Here is a 19754-nt window from a genome sequence, read left to right on the forward strand (position 1 = left end):
GAAAAAAACCTATTTTATATATATATATATATATATATATATATATATATATATATATATATATGAAATGGGAGGTAGTAGAGATGACGTGTGTATTGTAATTTCATTAAGGCTGGACTTAGTTTTCCAAATTTGGACTCATGTTTCCTTCTTAGTAAAACCTTCCTAAATGAAACTGTCTGTAAGATGAAAAGTTCTCCTAAAATGTCACTGAAAATTAATAGAATCAGTAAATAGTAAGAACTACAAAAAGAATGCTCAAAGGAAAGAAAATGTCATTAATAACATTATCCCACAATTATTTTCAGCTTCTTAATAAAGAAAGAACAAGGACAGTATTTTTAATAAATACAGCCTATGTAATGTTTAGGAGGATAGGAAAAATTAGAAAAAAATACTCCTGATTTAGTAGATACAAATCAAATCTATGAATACTATCATTAATTGAAAGTCAAAATGAGTCTAATCTTTATAGAGCTATAAAATTTTGTTATTTCTTTGTATATCTCCATTGTAAGAAAGGCTTAATTAATGTTTTTCCTATACAAAGTTAGAGACATGAAATCACTTATTATAGATCAAGATATTTCTACAACATCCTTCCATGGAATTTTCTGTAAATATTGCTTTATTTAATGTGTGTAGTAGTATCCTTCACTTAAAAAGCCCTAAGCACATGAAAAATAAAATATTTTAGTAATTAAAGTGCAAAAAAAGAAAAGATTCTAAACACAACATATGAAGTTGGTTTTGTGGAAAATATTTTCTGTAACGTTTAAGTACGTGATTTTCAGTGGCTGCCGTCTTTGCTACAACAGCAAGAGGAAAAGCGAAAGCTGAGTCCTTAAAATGTGGCTCCTACAGCCCAAGATTCTCAGCTCTTCCAACCCTTTCCACAATGATGGTTTTCTAACATTTCTGAAAATAAGAACTGCCAAAGGCTTAACACAGGAGAATAATTTCATAAAAGATATTTGTGATTATCACCCAAGATTGCCTCAAAAAGCACAGTTTATAAAGCACTCATTTAAAAAATATGCACAGTACACTTTCCAAAAGTTTAATGTCTACTGTGGAATTTATAACAAATATGAACATACAAAAGTCTGTTACAAAATGAAAAACAGAATCTGAAAAAGGATTTTTTCAGTGAGGAAGATGGCAGAGGGAAATGGAAACGTACAGACTGAGTTCAGTTTTTCAATGTTGAAAAGAAATAAAAAGAGGGCAGAGAAAATAAAGGCCTGCTAACAAATAGGGAGGGACATAAAAACCAATGAGCCATTGATAATAGGTTATATATGGCTCCATTCTTTAAAGAGAAAAATGAAGAAAAGAAATTTGGGAAATTGGAAAATAATGACAGCCTGGTTAAAGTTGTTATTGATGAAATGTAGGCAAGAGCTAGCTGGTCATGGGGACTGAATAAATAGCCCACCATACAGCTGGGGAGGAGTGTCTAGTGAGGTACTTCCAGGACGGACCATCATCCTGTTCCAATTCAACATCATTCTTAATGACACAGAAGGAGTGAATAATACATGACTGAAGATTGTGTAGGAATTGAGTTTACAGTTGCTGCTGGAAATATCATGAATGGAAAAGAATCATAAAGCCAATGGATTTAATAAAGTGCAGGTAGAAATGTAAGCCAAAATAAAATTCTCTTTGTCAAACCAATAGGGAAACCAAGAATATTAATGCAAGAAGAAGAAAAGCAAATAGAATGCCAAATTGATATTGGCATCTAATTTGTTAACTAGCTATGTACACATTTCCTTCATCCTTAGATGCTCACATGGAGTAGATCCCTACAGACACTACACACGTACCAATGGGTATTAGAATAATGATACCCTGGCACACTGGCTAGACGAGAGAAACCCAGGTCCAGTCCTCAGCTCTATAGATCTTATAATAACATCTGTTATTAAATGAAGTATCAAATTAATTAATCAAGGGAACTCTAAAGCTCTATATTCTGTAGCATTCTTTAAGTAGTCTAGGAGGAAGAGAAATTACCTAAGGAAAACGTACATATGACCATCCAGAAATAGGGAAAATTGGAGAAAGTGATAGTGAGAAACAGAATAGATGACAAAGTTTCAAGAAGGAAGTGGTAGCCTGGCTAAATGCTACACAAAGGTCAAATGAGATAGGAAAGGAATGTTGCTATTGAATTTGGCAATTAGGATGTCACCCATGAGAATTGACAGATGGTTTTTGTGCAATGGCTGGTGCACAGTTGGGATAGCTGTGATGGATGAGTGACTGGTTGTTAAGAAAATAGAAAGAGCAGATATAAACTATTTTCCAAGAAGGTGAGTCCTGATGAGAAAAAGTGAATTAGGGCTGTAACAGGAGAAAGACATAAAGGATAAAAAATGATGTTTTAAAATCAGAGACACTTATTGAAAGAGTAGACAGGGAGAAAGGACTTCATTATTGAACTATTATTTTTTTATGCATCACATCAAAAGCCACCTGTTTTGCATGCTTTCTGATTGCTCCCCTAACTCCAGCCCTAGCTAACTTAGGTTCTCTTTTTGCTGTGTCTTCTCCTTTGGGGTTGCACATCACTCAGTCCTCCTCAATCATATCACTCTACATATTATATTCAATATTTTTTGTCTACTCCATTAGATTGAGTCAACTTAGAGCAGAGATTATGAATGCATCCTCAGTTTGTATCAGAGTGGATGTCACATCATGTTTAATAAAGCTGTCATAATAAACAAATAAACTAATGTAGAGTAGATATGGTTTTCTAGATCACATAGAACTCTTGGCTAAAGCTTCATTTCAAAATGAGGATATAGATTCTGGCAAAGCAATAACAAGAAACAATCTAAAGAAGCAATAGGACATCATAAAAATAGAACAGAAAATGTGAATCCAAGACTAAGAAGGGGGTCACCGTAATGAGTAAAAACCAAAGCAAACCACCAAAAAAAATTAGCACATAAAACATTGAAAATCCAGGATAGAAGCTAAATCACAAGAAGTTTTTCAATTCTGAGACTTCATGTCCTTCTCACATCAAAACTTCCTAAATATACAAGGGAATGGTTCATAGTCCAACAGTCGATATAATTCCATTTTCAGCCTAAAGAGCTAAAAGAAATTTGCTTCTTTAAATATTGGTAGAAGTTGAAAGAGGTGTAAGGATTTATTGAGAACCTCATTTGACCAGTTTAAAAGGAGGAAGTGAGAAGAAAAGTCACATAGAGAACATAAATGGGACAAGGTTTTATTTGAAAAGACAAAGTTGGTAACACTAGGAGAAAAAAGGAATCTATAAAGTGGTTATGATCAAGATGTTTACCATTGGACTTGCTGTATGATCCTGTAATCCTTATCATCCAATTTCATCTTAAATATTGGCAATGAGTATGTTAAGGTCTTTGCTAGCATCAGAATGCTTGATAGCCTATGGAGTCATCAACATGACACATTTATGGCCCTAACGTCACACGCAGTATGGCTTCACATTCTTTAGGCTTTTATTATCCTCATGGTGCAGCTGACATCATTTGAAAATCCGTGATGCCAAAGTGCAGATGAGCTATATCACCAAATGAGCTGATGAAGTGTTGTACGCAATCCACTAGACAAATGAGTTCCCCTCACACAGAACTTGAACTATTAGCAAAAAAGATGAGGTCATAGCTCTTGTTGGTCGCTATGGCTAACATTAAAAATAACCTGACAAGAAATTGTAGATATGTTGTACATATGAATAAAAATATTGGAACTCCGACTTTCAGCTCCAATCACTATTTGCAACAAACTGGGTATCTCAGTCCACTCAGGCTGCTATAACCAATTTCCATAGACTGGATGGTTTATAAACAGGAAGTCATTTGTCACAATCCCAGAGGCTAGAAGTCTGAGATCCGGGATGCCAGCATGTTTGGGTTCTGGTGTGGCTTCTGTCTGGGTTGCAGATAGCGAACCTTTCTTTGTATCCTCCCATGGGGGAAGGGGAAAGAGAACTCTCTGGGGTCTCTTGTATAAGGGCATTAATCCCGTTCATGAGGGCTCCACCTTCACGGCCTAATGAAGTCCCCAAAGTGCCACTTCCTAACACCATGACTTTGTGGGTTTGCATCTCAACCTAAGAACTTTGGGGAAACACATTCAGTCCATAACAGTAGGTATCCTGTATGTTAACAAATACTCAAATGAAAATTTGTTCGGGTGGTAAATAATAAAGAACTCAAAGGAAAATTTCAGTCATTAAAATTACATATTTGCACTTCTGACAAAAATAAGATTCTTTTCCTTTCCCTCTAATTTAACAAAGACAATGTTTAATCTTTACATTTTCATTAGCAATTAACTTGCAATCATGACATGCTGCCTTTTATGTTTACCTACATTTTTAAATATAGTTCTGAAATTACTGAAATCTACATGATGAAAATTTAATAAGCTTCCATGTGTTATGGAATTTTTGAGACTGTGGTAGGATTCTAAGTAAGCTTTATTTTCAACAGGACACTTCTTTCCTTAAGTCCACAACCCATAACATGTGAAGGAGGCCAACACTGCCTGAAGATAGGGGACTCGACCCCAGGACACCTCAGGATAGTTTTCAGTTACCAAATACACACACACACACACACACACACACACACACACACACACACACACACACACACACACACAGACGTGCGCGCGCACACTGAGAACTTCCGGGTAACTGGTAAACAATTCAGAACAACAAAAAAGGAAAAACATATCTAAACTAACCAGGCCCTCAGCATAATTTAAGACAGAATACTCTGACTTTAACCAACTGTACATTAAGAAAAAAAGAAAAGAAAATTCCCTTAATCCAAGTGGGTGCTCTGTCTTGCTCACACCCCATCCTCACCTCACTGCTAAGCTTTTCTGTGAACAAAGGCAAACGGAGAAAAACTGTAGAGATGAGAGAAGAGCAAAGGCAACGGCTGGGCCAAGGGATGATCTAAAACCACGTCCAGAAATACTAATTCTACATCGAGTCTGAAAATACAAAACCAAGTGACCAGGTGAAATCAAACAGATAAAGGGAAGGCATGTAAAGGTACACATGGTTTGAAAGGGCTGTCTTCAAAGCACTTGGTTCTGGGGGAGACAAAGGCAGGCAGGAAAGAAGTTAGGGTCCTGAAGGACAAAACCAAACCACAAAATCGGAGGACTCCCTATCACCAAAAAAATGGCAAACAAAAGCATGCTAAATTTTCTGGAGTTTGCTACGCTGATTGTAGGGAAACTGGCAAGATTCAAATGAGCCCTGTAGATGAGTTAATAGTATTGCATTATTATTCATTTACTGGTTTCAATAATTGAACTATATGCATGTAAGGTGCTAGCATTACGGGAAGCTGGATGAATGATACATAAACATTGTAACTCTCCAGTAAATCTAAATTACTTCAATATAAAATGGTAAAATGAACATTGCACACACAAAAATTGCTTATGCAATTACTCTTATTCTAGAAAATATCACAGCCCATGTGCATGTCTGGAGGGAAAAAAGTGAGAGGGTCATATCCAGTGACCTAATAGGCTCTGTCCTATGAGCCAGAACTCACAGAAGCATTGGCGTTGGCAGGCAACCTCATCTGAATTTTGTCCAAAACACATTTTCTCATCTCTTATCTATGCCATACTTTATGTTCAGTAAGACCTGAAGATCTATTTCCTTATTTGCTTCCGCTCTATTTCCTTTTAGATACTCAAAAATATCAGGTACTTCCTTTCCAACTGACCCTCCTAAATCTCAGGTGTTTGCCTCTTTTTTTGGACACTATTCCTTTTTCTCTGGATTCTGCCATTCCAGAGTGAGTCTAAGACTATCTCAAATTGGCTGTAAGTATAACTACTGGGTGATCTGCTTCTTTAATTAACAAACTATAGCCACTCTATGGGCTAACTGAGATGCAAGGATTCTTTCATTTCTCTTGTCTCATCAACATGAATACAATTTGGCTTGGAGTCTATGGATTAATTAAAATTTAAAGACTCAGAATCAAAATAGCGAAGTTTTTACTCTGTCAGGCTAAGCACTTCACACTTGCTACCTATGAAGTAGGTAGTATTTCCATTCTCATTAGAGAGAGAGGGACACTGGGGCACAGAGATGTCAGAAAATTTTCCAATCACACAGCAATTAAGTCATAGATTTTCCAGGATTTGAACTCAGGCAGTCTGACTTCACAGTCCTTGAGCTATTCTGTTTCTATAGTCTATTTCTGTATGCTGCTTCTGAAGTAGAACTAAAATACTGGGGGGGTGCCAAAAAAATGTATACAAGTAGACACTTTGGTCAATGTTGCTCAAGCAGTAGTGCGCCATCATCAGAAGTGTCTGGAGGCTGATGGTAACCACTTTGAGCACCTCTTATAATTGCGGAAGTCAAATGTGACTTGTATTCATCTTTTGTTATTGGTATACATTATTACAATTTTAATAGTTTTCCTTTCTTAAAATGTGTATACATTTTTTTGGCAGCAGAGACATCCCTTTGTATATACTCCTTTACTCTAAAAAATTACTATCACATTGCTGTTGAATTGCAAGGATATTTGAAAACAATATAAAGAAAAACACGCTGACGATTTGCAGGTCTGGAGGAGCACCTAAGGAAGAGCATCTGTTTCACAATACAATGGGTTTTGGTTTCTTGTTGAAAGACATGAAATTAGTCAAGGACAGGCAAACAGGGGATGTGGTAGGAGAATAAAGGGGGCTATGTTTTCTGAGGGCAGAAGCTGTGCGCCTCTGACCACTGAGGGACGGAAAGAAATGAAAAGAATCAAGCATATCCCTAGAATAAGCAAATTCCAGGAGGCAGCAGCCCCACCCCCATCCCATCACACCCTAAAGCGCATCTGGAGGAGGAGCCGTGGGAGCACCAGGCCCATGGAGGGAGCACTCTTGCCCTTGAGGCTAGGCCCACAGGGCGTCAGGTGAGATTACCCCTTTGGAGAAGTGATTGTATAGCAAAGGACTGCAGCCTGCCTGACACTCGGCTCCCTGTCCACCATACAGCTATTCTGTGGACACCAGAGGGCAGAAAGGTTCATTTTATGAAGCCCGGCTTTCCATTAGAAGGCACCGATTTCCGACCTGCAGGAAAGCAGACATGGTTGGAAAGCTGCTTTTTGTGGAGACCTCTGCGGGACCCTTCTCGGCGCCCAGGCCCTGACCGTGCGTTTTGTCCTCATCTCTCGTGTCACTGTGCTAAGATTTGAATTCGTTTAATTTTCCTGGGTCCACTTTTTGCATAAATTCTTCACAGGGGGTTACTATGAGAAACTGTGACAGAGGAAGTTGTTATCGCTAATGGCTCTGAAAGTTGTTATCGCTAATGGATTAGAACTGGAGGCGGTTTAAACTCAGTGATTTCAGGTAGCAGGGGAATCGGGCAAGAGACATTTTTGGCTCCGGCTGGAACTTCAGAGTTCAAGTCACATTAATGCCATTTGATCAAATCTACAGAAAGAACAATGCAAGCACAAACCCCACGTTGTCCCGGGCTCCCAGGATTGATTGGCAGGCTGACTTATCTTATCTATCTTTAAATAGCTTCAGGTTTCAGGAGCTCTGAGTGCAAATCAGAATGACTTAGTCCCACTGCATGAACATTGTATATATCACTGTCTCTTCTCAAAAATGATTTAACAACAAGATGGATTTTTCTGCATACACACGTTTTTCACGTGTATATAGGTGACCTAGGCTCTGCCAGCTGTGCTCGACTTTTATTCCCCAGTAAAGGTTTTTCATAGGATCGTGTCAACTTTGCCAAGGAAAATGGATTTTCCTGGGTGAAAGGTATAACAAAGCATAACAAGTTCTTTCCTGAAGAGAATTGCCACGCCTCCTGCAGAAGGAAAATGGATGACTTTGTGGGAGAGGAGCAGGTAATTTTAGTCCTGCAGTTATGGGGATGCACAGATTAGAAACAACTAATCCATGTTTAGGCCTAGTATTTGGTCAAGAGCACAGACCCATCAAATTCACCCTACTACGTATTAATTACCCACCAGTCTGCATGGCAGCTATTGTCCTGGCACCATCCCTCTGAGAAGGAGGGATGGGATGGTTCCCTGAGCCCTGAGTGAAGAGCTGTGGGTAGACATACTCGTAGTTGAGGCTGAGACGTCTGATGTCCCAATTCCCCTGATCATTCACTGCCAGCAGAGCCACTCCAGGTAGCCCTGTGTGAAGACATAGGCTTCTGTTGCTTAAGCCACCCTGTCGGTGACACTTTGTTATGACGGCTCTGCAAACGAATACAACAGCGTTCAGTACAGTAATAAATCCCAGTGATGTGAAACAGAAATGTTTTTATGCCAGTCCTTATCTCCGAATCTGTTTCACAAGCACAAAAGTTGAATTGATTCCTTCTGTTATTACTTCAAATGCGGTAAGAAGTCTCCTCAGGGCTGGAAACAGCAAACAGCAGCATGCAAAGCGGCACTCTAAGTGACTCTCAGGGACTGTTTCACCCAGCGGCACTAATGCAAACAGCCTTCCGGCCTCTAGGGACCTCAAAAAGTGCCAAGTTCCACAGGGCCACCACGCCCAGGCCTCTTACGGACGCCCCCTGCTGTCCGCTGTTTTCCTTTCCCAAGCTGTTGCCTTGGGAATTGGAGTATTTACTTTGAAACTTCATTTACTGCTTTTTAAAAGCCATCATGCAGATCAGAAAGCTGGTTGCAAAATGTTATATTAAGCCCAGTTTAGTATCAAGAAAAGAGTGATGTATCATAAAATGACAGTTTGAATAATACATCCTTGTAAAGATTCTTGGTAATTTTGTGGTACAGTAATAACACACTAAAAATTTAATCACTGTTCAGGAAATATAAAAATTAAATGATATTAGCTTACTTCAATCACTAATGCCGTAAAGTAAATGTACTCATGATGGAAAGAGCACTGGATGGTGAGTTAGGAAACCATGGCTTTTGAGTCCATTCTACTGCAATTTGCTTTGAAATTTAGGCAAGTAACTTGACCTTTCTTACTCTCAGGAGTCTTCTGCATAAAGGATAATCCGGAGGTTCCCTTACTGCTCTAAAAGGTTGATATCACCATGCTTACATTTGTAATTAGTGACATTATTAAATACTGGCTAGGTTATTTATAATAGGACTCCCGTCCTTCCCTTAATCACATAGAGAGGACAGGCTTTACTCGGGCAGGTCCTTTCTTCATCAATTACACACCCCTCTGATCAGAAGGAAAACCACATAGTGGGAAAAATGTCACACCTGAGGTGTGGCCTATACTTTCAGTGTACTTCTCAGGACAATGACAATCGATACATCTCCACCACGTCTTTACTGCTCATTCACTGACTTCTGCACATACTCCACTCATTCACTCCTTCAACAGGCATTTATTGAACACTTACTATCTACTAACTCCAACAATGAATACCCTGGGTGGAGACTAAAGGACTAGAAGATATTCTTCCTGATCATAAATACTAACAGAATAGTCAAGGGTAAAGGAATATAGAAAGGATCCATTGAGAACCATGCCTGGGTAACTGGTAAAGAGTTTCATGGTGTTTTAGTATAAAACAGAATACATCAGTGGCTAGCAGAGATGAGTTTAGTGCCTTAAGTACATTATGCCTAAAGGTTAATTTGTTCCTTTAGTCTAGTTCCTGGGCAATGGGACTAGACTGCAAATGTTGTGGAGATTAACCATCCTGGATGTGCAAGAAAGAGAGGTGGAAGCTGGCAGCGAACAAGGAAGATCACTTGGGAGATGGAGCAGTGACCAGGACCTGACCTCTCTAAATAACGAACATCGTGTGTAGGAGAGTTGGGTGGTGTGTATCTATGTAATTTTAAAAAGAATGTTAACAATACTAGTCTTGGAATAAAAGTTGCATACCGTCTGTGGGAGAAAACAACTAATTTTTCCTGGTTAATTAGAACTTCATGTAAATAGGAGCCTTTTCCTGGGGCTTGACCTGAGTAGGTTTAGACGAGTGGAGACAAAGGGGACAGGAAAGGCCGGACCTGTGAATGTAAGTGTGTCTGCGCCGGGGCAATCATGGTAACCCAGAGCGAGGCTATTGGAGCAGCTGATAAGCTTAGTCAGTGAATATAATTCAAGAAGGGGCAGGAGAAATATTAGATTCTGCTGAAAACAGAGGCCAGAAGAAGACATTAAAGAAATTATTAGACAATATATATTTTATATAGGCCAATGGAAAGAGTTTGTGATGACCATGTTTAATAGTATAAAATACTTGAAAAATAATCAAATGGGTTAAAACTAAAAAGAAGCCATACAATTTTAAAATCCATGTGTCTTGAGATAAATCTGTGTACTGTCATTCATTGGAAAAATGACAATAATATAATCATATATGTGAGGTAATACTTTCACCATAGTCCCCATTTTAAAAAATGTGCTGGTCAATTATAATTTTTAGTTCAATTTTATGATAACAATGTTTCTGTTTTCCATTCCTGTTCATTGGCTTATATTCTGGCTTTATACCTAATCAATGATTGCAGTCCCGACCTGCCTTGAGCTTAGTCTTGGCTTTGCCTCTGTCCCTACTTTATACACATTCTATGTTCCATTAATTCAAAATTAGTTGTTATTCCCAAATGGACGCTTCTCTTCCATATCTCCGTGCTGCTTCCATTTGGAATATATGCCCCCAAATTCTAAGTCTCATAATAAAGCTGAGCATAGCCTACCTCAAATACTTTTATAACTGCCTATGCCTTAAATACTTAATGAATAAATACTATGAAATAGTTGACACAAAGTATAATAATTTCTATGATTTAGATTTATTACCTAAAGTGTTTTCAAATATCGAGGCTTAAAGCTACATACTGATTAATATATAATAGTTCTCTAATAAAGGGTTTAGAGTTTAACTGTATCAGCCAAAACTTACTACTGCTGCAGTAGATTACATTACAGTATTCATCTCCTCCCTGTAAAAAGTCAAAGTGCACTGAACTCAATTCATGTGACAATTGACTTTATAGAATTAATCACAGTCACTTGGCAGGTGCTTGTAGAACACCTTCTTTAGGAGGTGAGGAGGCCTTTGTCTTTACCTCCTGAAAGCTAACTAACAACCCGTGGTGAGAGTCAACTCGGTGAGTTGTGGCACCTGTTTTATGTGCTCCGGAGACAAGGCACCTGTTTCAAAGTGCTAATAACATGTGCAAATTTGTGCACAGCATCACTTGTTAACACTGCCTCTAAATTCGACTCTCTTTTTACAAAACACATAATCAGCCCACCAGCACACTGACTCTGAAATTCTAGAATAACTTTGAATCAACATAGGAGAGGTGAAATATTTGCAGCACTACTGTAAAAATACATTCTCCATATGCAAATTTAAGACATTGTCTTTTTTTAGTAATATACTTATCAGATTTCCTCACTGACTAGTATTTGAAAGTAGTAAAAGACAATAAGAATTTCATCGAAATTTCTAACCAACTGTACAACTTCCCTCCTCTATATGGTATATATGCAAACAGAGTGGGGGATAATTTTTTATTAGTAAGAAATGTAGAATGAATTCATGAGCAAAAGAAAATACCTCAAGTGATTGACTCTTAAGCTGCAGAGAAAAAAGAATCAGAAGGTACTAACATATTCCTCAATACTAGGTAACAAGAGGCAATATTAAAAACAAGAAAAATCTGTATTCATCAGAAGAATCTCTTACCCTGATCAGGATTCTACCACGAAGTAGCTGTGTGACCCCAAACGAGTTATTTCTCTTTCAAATTCCTTATCTAGAAATTAAACTAGGGTATGTCTATATTGTCTTTTCACTCAAAATCTGAGCGATCCTCAAATTTATGGACACCCTTAAGTCTCACAAAATTTACCCCTTTCCTTATCAATTTCTTGAATGTGAAATCATCTGGAACAAAGCTACCTGAGAAATTCTACACCAGTAACCCTCTCTCTGGGCTGATATTCTCATCCTTCCAATTATTCCATGATTTAGTACACACCATTTCTACTCTTTGGTTGCAAGAAACCTAATGGTTCTTCATTCCTTTATCCTTTTCTAATCTCCAAACTCCTCCTGGCACCTCCTTCTTCCCAGTCCCACCTAGATCACCATTTCTCCTTCCTTCCTCTTGAGTCTCTCCTTACCTTGTAAGGTTTATTTTACTGCTCCTCCCTAGGAAAACTCTAATGCAGAATCAGTGTCAATGCTTGGCTTATCATTTGCAGATGTGGACAGTTAAGGATTATTGTAGGATATTACACAATCATGCAGTACAGTTTCCCAAGAAATGTATGGCTTCATTCTGATTACTTCTTCTATGCTAGCATTGTCCCCCATTTCCTTCTATGAATATTACAACCCTTGACAGAAGTCTTAAGCTTAATATGAAAATCCTCTGCCTACAATTATCAGCAGAAAACTTATCTCCTCTATTAAATAAAAAAAAATGAGACCATCAGTGTCAGTTTACACCAATATCCTGTGCCTTTCCTACAAGTCACTTTACATCACACCTAAGATCACCACTCGTCCTCTTAGCCCCTCCAATTCAGCTCTTTCTCCCAACCCACATCATTGCTTCCAGAACACTGCACCCTCTCTTAATTACTCTCTCTACTGTATCTTCAGCATTCACCTTTTGACTTCCTCCTGCCCTCTAAATGTACTCAGGCCTCTCCTAGCCAACTCCCAGCCAGCTATTACTCAACTTATTGCTCCTAATTTCATTTGTAATTAACAAAAGCTTTGTTGCAACACCCTTCACAGCTTCACCTCAAAGTCAAGGCTCCAATGCCCTGCATGCGGGCCCTCTCCATGGTGCTGAAACTGCTTTGGTAGTCACTGGTGGTCTCCTAATTTTGAATTCAGAGGAAATGCTCCTTTCTGAGTGTACTGAGTTTATCTCCTGTGGTTGGGAATGCTGCTTACTTTTTTATTCTTGACACTCCCCATTCTCTTGTTTTACATTATACCACAGGATGCTGTCTTTTTTGAAGGTGGCCTTTCTGACATTTTTTCTCTGTTAAATGACCCGTTTTATGAGTGTCCCAAGGTCTTGTTCTCACAGTGTTCTCTTTTGTTTCACTATTATTCTGACTTTGCATATTATCCTGGGCTATCTCATGGTTTAAACTGCCACAGGCATTGAGAACTCCCCAAATTAATTTTTCCATTCCAGACCTCTCTACCAAGCTTTAAGAGACCCATATCTCCAGATATATTCTAAGTGTGTTGCATAGCATCAAAATTAATCTAATAAAATGCTAATTTCTCATATTTCCCTGTCAAATGACTTTTCCTTTAATATCTCTGATCACATAGTTTTCTGTATTTTCTCACTTTTAAATACAACCAAAATTATTTTTCATAATTTTGCCTCTTAAATATTTAATTGCCTGCTCCCCTCCAGCCCCACTAATAAGGTAATCACAGGTCACCATCATCTCTCACTTGGCTGAGTTTGTACATTTCTAATTGGTTTCCCTGTCTCTGGTCTGGTCCCTCCCCAATCTATTTTCTATATAGTTGCTCGAGGAAATTAAAACCTAAATATGCATAAATGTTTATCCCTATGATTATGATAATCTGTATATATAGCTAGAAAAGGAATTCTTCAAGGTAAGGAATTGGGCTTAATTTATGTGTGCATTATTAGCAGAGCACAGGACACATAATAGAAAAAAGATACAATAGAAAGATGCTGAATGAGACAGAAAATAATGTTATTTTTCTGAAAAGAATACTTAAATTACCCTTCTTTGGAGGGGAGAAAGATAATTTCAACAAATTCAATGTATTGTATTCATTAATATCTGTTGACTACCTACTCAGTAGCAGACACTGGCTACACAACAATGAAAACTTCAATTAAACTTCAAAGACACAGATAATTATCTCTTTGAAGTTTAAATTCTTGATGGGGGCTACAGATAAGAACAGGTACATGGAGAAAAATTAAGCAGATTATAAGAAATGTAGTGGATGGTGGCTGCAATTTTAAATATTGTGGACAGGGTGTGCTTCTTTGCAATTTGATTTTAAAAATTAAGATGAGAGAGTAAATCAAGTTAGGCAAATATTCAAGTGCATATTATTGGGGAAGGAATAAAAAATACCATGACCCTGCAAATGGTTTCCAGTGAGTTTGAGGCAAGTTAAGGAGACCAACATAGTTGGAGCAGATTAGTGAGTGACAAGAGATATGTCGCCAAAGTGATAATGGACTTATAATCAATATTACAGGGTTTTAGGACAATAGAGATTACAGTGTGAAATTGACAGTGAGTAACAAGAACATCTGCCCAAATTCAGGCCCAGTGGGATGCAGGCTGAGGGAGAGAAAGCAGCTTCCACCCGAGTGCCTGAAGAGGACGCAGCATCCTTAAGGGAGATTTAAGTTTCATTTAGAGGGACTGGAAGGTAATTTTTAGAGAAGAGAGCATGGGTGTTTTATTTATGATGGACCATCAATTCCAGAGTGCTCACTGGAGAGGTTTTAGGAGTTAGGGACGATAGAAGACAGGGACATAATAAAGGATATGTAGAGATGCACAGTGATTTAAATGTGTGCAGTGGGGGGAAAACCTAGAAGCCTGGGACTCCTTGTGCTGATTGACGTAAACAGGTAATGAGCTTAATGAGATTATTTTTGGCTAATCTCAAAGCAGACAGATGTAGCTAGGCTGTGCCTGTTTGGAGTATGTGTCATTTTGTGTCTGCCAACAGAGTTATGGAAGCCCAAACAGAAGGGTCTTATCTGGAATGTATGATGTTATTCCTTTAGAGCCCAGTGAAGTTGTTGCTGGTGATGATGATTTTCATAGAAAATAGATGTATTTCATGTAACTATAAAGATGAATAAAATACTCTTGTGTTCAGAATAACATTTTCACATAAAATATTTTTAAAATAATTTATTCAGAATCTGAAATATACTTTTAGGGAATTCATGTTGTATTCATTATGTCTTGCATTTTTTCCATGGAACTTAAGCTCTCTCAGATATGTATTACCCACTGACTGCTAGAATGTTCACTCTTGAACTCACTCTTTCAGTTTAAGTCTCAGTCTCATTAAAGAGAAGACCTCTATGATACACACATGTGGAAGTCATTTCTCCGGGTACTCCAAAAAGATGTCAAGAAGAATAGATATATAAGAGATCTTTGGGAGAAAGGTCTGTGAAGGAAAGTGAGGAGGGAGCCAGAGGACATGGAAGGTGTCAGACTCAAGTGTAGATCTCACCCTGTGATGGAGAGGGAGAGAAAGAAGGTCTTAGACTACAGTAGAATTTGAAGAGTTTGATGAGACTGATGGTGGCTCTCAAGCCAAACTCTCCAGCCAGAGGAGTGCTGCATCTTGTAGGAAAGAGCCTGCCATAGTATCCTTGCCACATCTAGTCAATGGCTGGGAACAGCCAAAGACTGTCACCTTGGTACACAAGCAGTGAAGGATTCAGAGCACCACAGTTGAGGCCATTAGTCAATCACACTTACTGCTTCAGGAAATCAGAGGCACATTTTCTCATCTTCCATGGTAAATTAGCATGCATTTTCAAGTAAGTTCAGTTAAGTTTCAAGTAGTGAGATGCATAACATAATGCTGCAAGACAAGTGTTTAGATAGAAGCGGGTGTTGAGCTGTGGGAATCCAGTAAGTAGACAGAAGCCTTTGGGCAAAGAATGGTTTTATGAGTTGAACTGTGTCTCCCCAAAATTCATACATTGAAGTCTTAACCCACATCTCCTCAGAATGTGACTATTTTTTAGAGACGGAGCCTTTAAAGAGGTGGTTAAACTAAAATGAGGCGTTTAGCATGGGCCCTAATCCAATATGACCGTTGTTTCTAGAAGGACAGGACATTTGGACACACCAAGACACCAGGGATGTGTGTGCAAAGAGCAAAGACCAGGTGAGAAGACACAGCGAGAAGAAAGCCATCTGCAAGCCAAGGAGAGAGGCCTCAGGAGAAACCAAACCTGCCAACACCTTGCTCTCAGACTTTCAGCCTCTAGAACTGTGAGGAAATACATTTCTGTTGTTTCATCCACATGGTCTGTGGTATTTTGTTATGGCGGCCCTAGAAAATCAATACAAATGGTCTTCATCATAGTGAGTCTTTCCACAATTAGAGCTGCCTAACAATGAAGTGTCTCACACACAGCAAAACATGCCACTGTCAGTGCAGCTGCTTGAATTTTCTTTCATCCTTTCACTTATTAGGCAAGGTCTCTGAAAAAAAATATTTGAGCAAAGACCTAAAGATAGTTAAAGCTCTAACCATGCAAAGGTTTAATGTCACAATTATTCTAAGCACAGGAAAACACAAGAGCGGAAGCACAGGAAAACTCAAGAGTGGGGGAAAAAAGACTGGATGAGCACCCGTCAGGGACATTGTAGAAGGGATTCCTATGCTACCTAAGCCACATTAACTTCGACGGGTCAGGCCACAGGGCAATTCTCACAGAAGGGGAAGAACTTCCCATACTAGTTCCTACTAAATACATGTCTTTTCAGCCTCAGACTTCTGCTGCTCCTGTGGTATCTGGTCACGGGATGGGCACCTGATGGAAATACCTCTTGACCGTGGGCCCACTCGTAGCCTGGCAAAGGAATCAGTCGAGCTGCTGGGTGTGTGGCAGCCGCCTCTCTCTAGCTCGTCAGGATTGCCCTGGTGGGTATTACCATTCCAGGGAGGGGGTTGGAAGGCCCTAAGCAGTACACTGAGGGAGAACAAGCTAGGACTCGTACTCTTAATTCATCTGATATTACCAATACTGACCCAGAAACCTGGCCTGCAACACACACCATCAATAACAGTGGCATGGTATTCTTTTAAACACTGGGCATAGTTTTCTTTTTTCTGTCAATCAAAATACACAGGCAGCCCATCAAACTGCTAACCCGAAGGGTCCTAAAAATGCACCACCAGAGCCATGAGTGGCTATGCTCAGATTTGTGATGGGTTTATGTGGCTCACCTCAACTTATAGACATTTGAGCACCTGGGCACCCCGATATTCGGAACAAAAAAATGACCAGACAGAACCAACCCAACTACACCAAAGATATGGGAAGAATGTCACCCAAACGGTGTAGTCATTCTGTCACATCAAAGGACAGCGACTGGTGTGTCACCGACTGGTCGCACCATCCAAGTAGTTATTGGGAAGCCCCGAATGGGACCCAGTGGTGGCATAGCACAAATCTTTGGCATTGGCACCTACCTGGGTGGTTGGGCCACCATACCCAGGTTTTCCCTGGGAACAGGGGAGAATCCACCCCACGGTAGCAAAAGTTAGCAACCTCTCTCTCCTCAAGGCCAGATAGGCCTGTTCTGTTTACAACCGGTCAAGCATTTGGCTGTCATCTTTTATAGCACACTTAGAAGCCCTTACTAAGTTCACCCGGCAAGCTTAAATGAGAGCCTGCAAAGCCTGTCCTCACTGAACACTGAAATGTCTCCAGTGAGAAGAGCTGCCCTCCAAAATAGGATGACCTTGGACATAACTACTACCTCACAAGCAGCACCTGTGTCGTTAGCCAAGCAGACTGTTGTGTGTTCATGCCTGATGTGCCTGCTAAGGTGCCATCTTTGCTAAAGCGCGTGAGGACACGAGTGAAGGCCCTGGGTGGCATGACCCCAGTCCAGGGGACTTAGTCAATGGTTTGGATCACCCAGCTCTTGGGGGGGAGGGGGAGGTTTTACTTACCTTTGTCTGTGTTTTCTCTTGCATGTGTCTATATCGTTGTGGTATCTTTCTCTCATGCAGCCAGACAGCCGCCACACCAGCCAGCTCCACACTAGTCAAATCCTCACTGGCCGCTCAGGGCACATTTTGGGAGAGCGGGAGCATGTACGACCGTCAGAGCTGGTCCCTCAGGATGGCATGCTGGCGGAGGCCATGGAGAGGACGCCAGCTGCATCTGGGTACCCAGAGGCGCCGCACTTCCTCGCCGCCCTTGGTCCTGAGAATCTAAGTTCCGCCTCCCAGTCCTTCAGTAGGAACCATTTTCAAGGACGCGGCCCTCAGAGAATCAGGTGTGGATGTGACTGAACTGCAATTAGGCTTCTATAAAAACTTTTAAGATTCTGGAGAGCGCGTGCTGAGATCTGTACTCATCTTGCGGAGCCCACGACAAGCCTCAGAAGTAAATTCCCTGCTTGTTAAACCAGCGCCCACTGTAACACCAGCTGTAATGCAAGAGTTCAGCTCCTGGCAGGTGAACGTTGGATATGGTGAGGCCGGAAAAAAAAGAAAAAAAGCTGTACAGAGGATTCATACCAACATAGTCTCCACGGCAGTCAGTCAAGCTACAGGAAGCAACATCCGCACTTGTTGGAGCTTTATAGCATACAGAGCAATAGTGGCTAATGGCCAACTGGCTACAGCCGATGGCTAACTCATTACAGCTGATGGCCAACTGGTTACATAAGTGCTTACCTAGGGATGCGTCCTGGGCATATGCCGGTTACATAACCAAGCCAGTACTTTTCCATGTGGAGTGGAGCGCCTGGCCCTATTGTTTTCTTGGATCCCATCCCAACACCCACCCACCTTGCTCTACGGTGTGAGTTGTTTCTGATTTCACCTGGGAAACTTCTGTTTGCCGACTAATGTTTGTTGCCAGTACACCAGCGTTGCATGAAATGTTAAAAAGTTCTTTGGCAAGAAGGAAAATGCATAGTATACCTCAGAAACTTGGATCTCCATAAGGAAAGGAGGAGCGTCAAAGAAGGAATAAGTGAAGGTAAAATTTTAAAAACTTTTATTTTTCTTTTTTTTTTACATCTTTTTTGCATATTACATGCTCAGGACTTATTTCTCTTATAGCTGGAACTTTGTACCTTTTGAGGATCGAAACGCCTTATTTTTTTTCCTTATTATTAATCTAACAGATTGTGTGTCCAAAATAATAGCAGTAATGCATTTGGTTATGTACTTATATGTAGATGTTACATTCATATATAGATATAGATATAGGTATATAGATATACTTATGTAGAAATGAAATGAATGATAGCAGTAATACAAGGGGCAGGAGTGGGGAGTTAGGATTATTTTATTATAAGGAATATACTTATTTGCACAAATGCTTATCTCCTATTTACATTTCAGCATGTTAGGAATAGTATTTTGTCAAGTCATTCACTTAAACCTTAGGGTGCATGAGTTATGGAGAATGTAGAACACTTCCAGGAAGCCTTACAAGAAGTGACAGCGCAGGACCAGAAAGGACGGAATGTCTCACTGGCTGTGAGAGGGAACAAATCACATTGAGGATGATGGCCTTTATGCTCTGCACATGTCCCTCATGCCTTGGTGCTCGAGGAGCCTTCTGGGAAAGGAGTGGGGAATCTCAAAATTGACCCAAGGTTTAAAAAAAGGGGGTCTCAAAATAAAAATTAACAGAAAAATATGATTAAATATTTTTTTCAAGTTGACAAATCAGGTGAAAAATAAAAGGTATTTTAATTTTCTTGGGAGAATGAAAGCTTAGAAACTAACATGTTGCTAGTTGAGAAAGAATCCACTTATGTCAAAAGTAAGAGAAGGAAATACTGACGTGGGAAGCTGCAGGCTAAAATTGACGGATCCGGGAACAAGAATAGGAGCACAGAGACGTGGCCACAATCTAGTCAATTAGTTTCATTGGTAGCTGTTGCTCTGCTATAAGTGTGTGCACATGGCCCTGTGGCAAGCAGTGAGACATTCTTGCAAATAAGGTAAA

The sequence above is a fragment of the Hipposideros armiger genome, unplaced genomic scaffold, assembly GCF_001890085.2.
Source record: "Hipposideros armiger isolate ML-2016 unplaced genomic scaffold, ASM189008v1 scaffold_674, whole genome shotgun sequence".
Taxonomy (NCBI): Eukaryota; Metazoa; Chordata; class Mammalia; order Chiroptera; family Hipposideridae; genus Hipposideros; species Hipposideros armiger.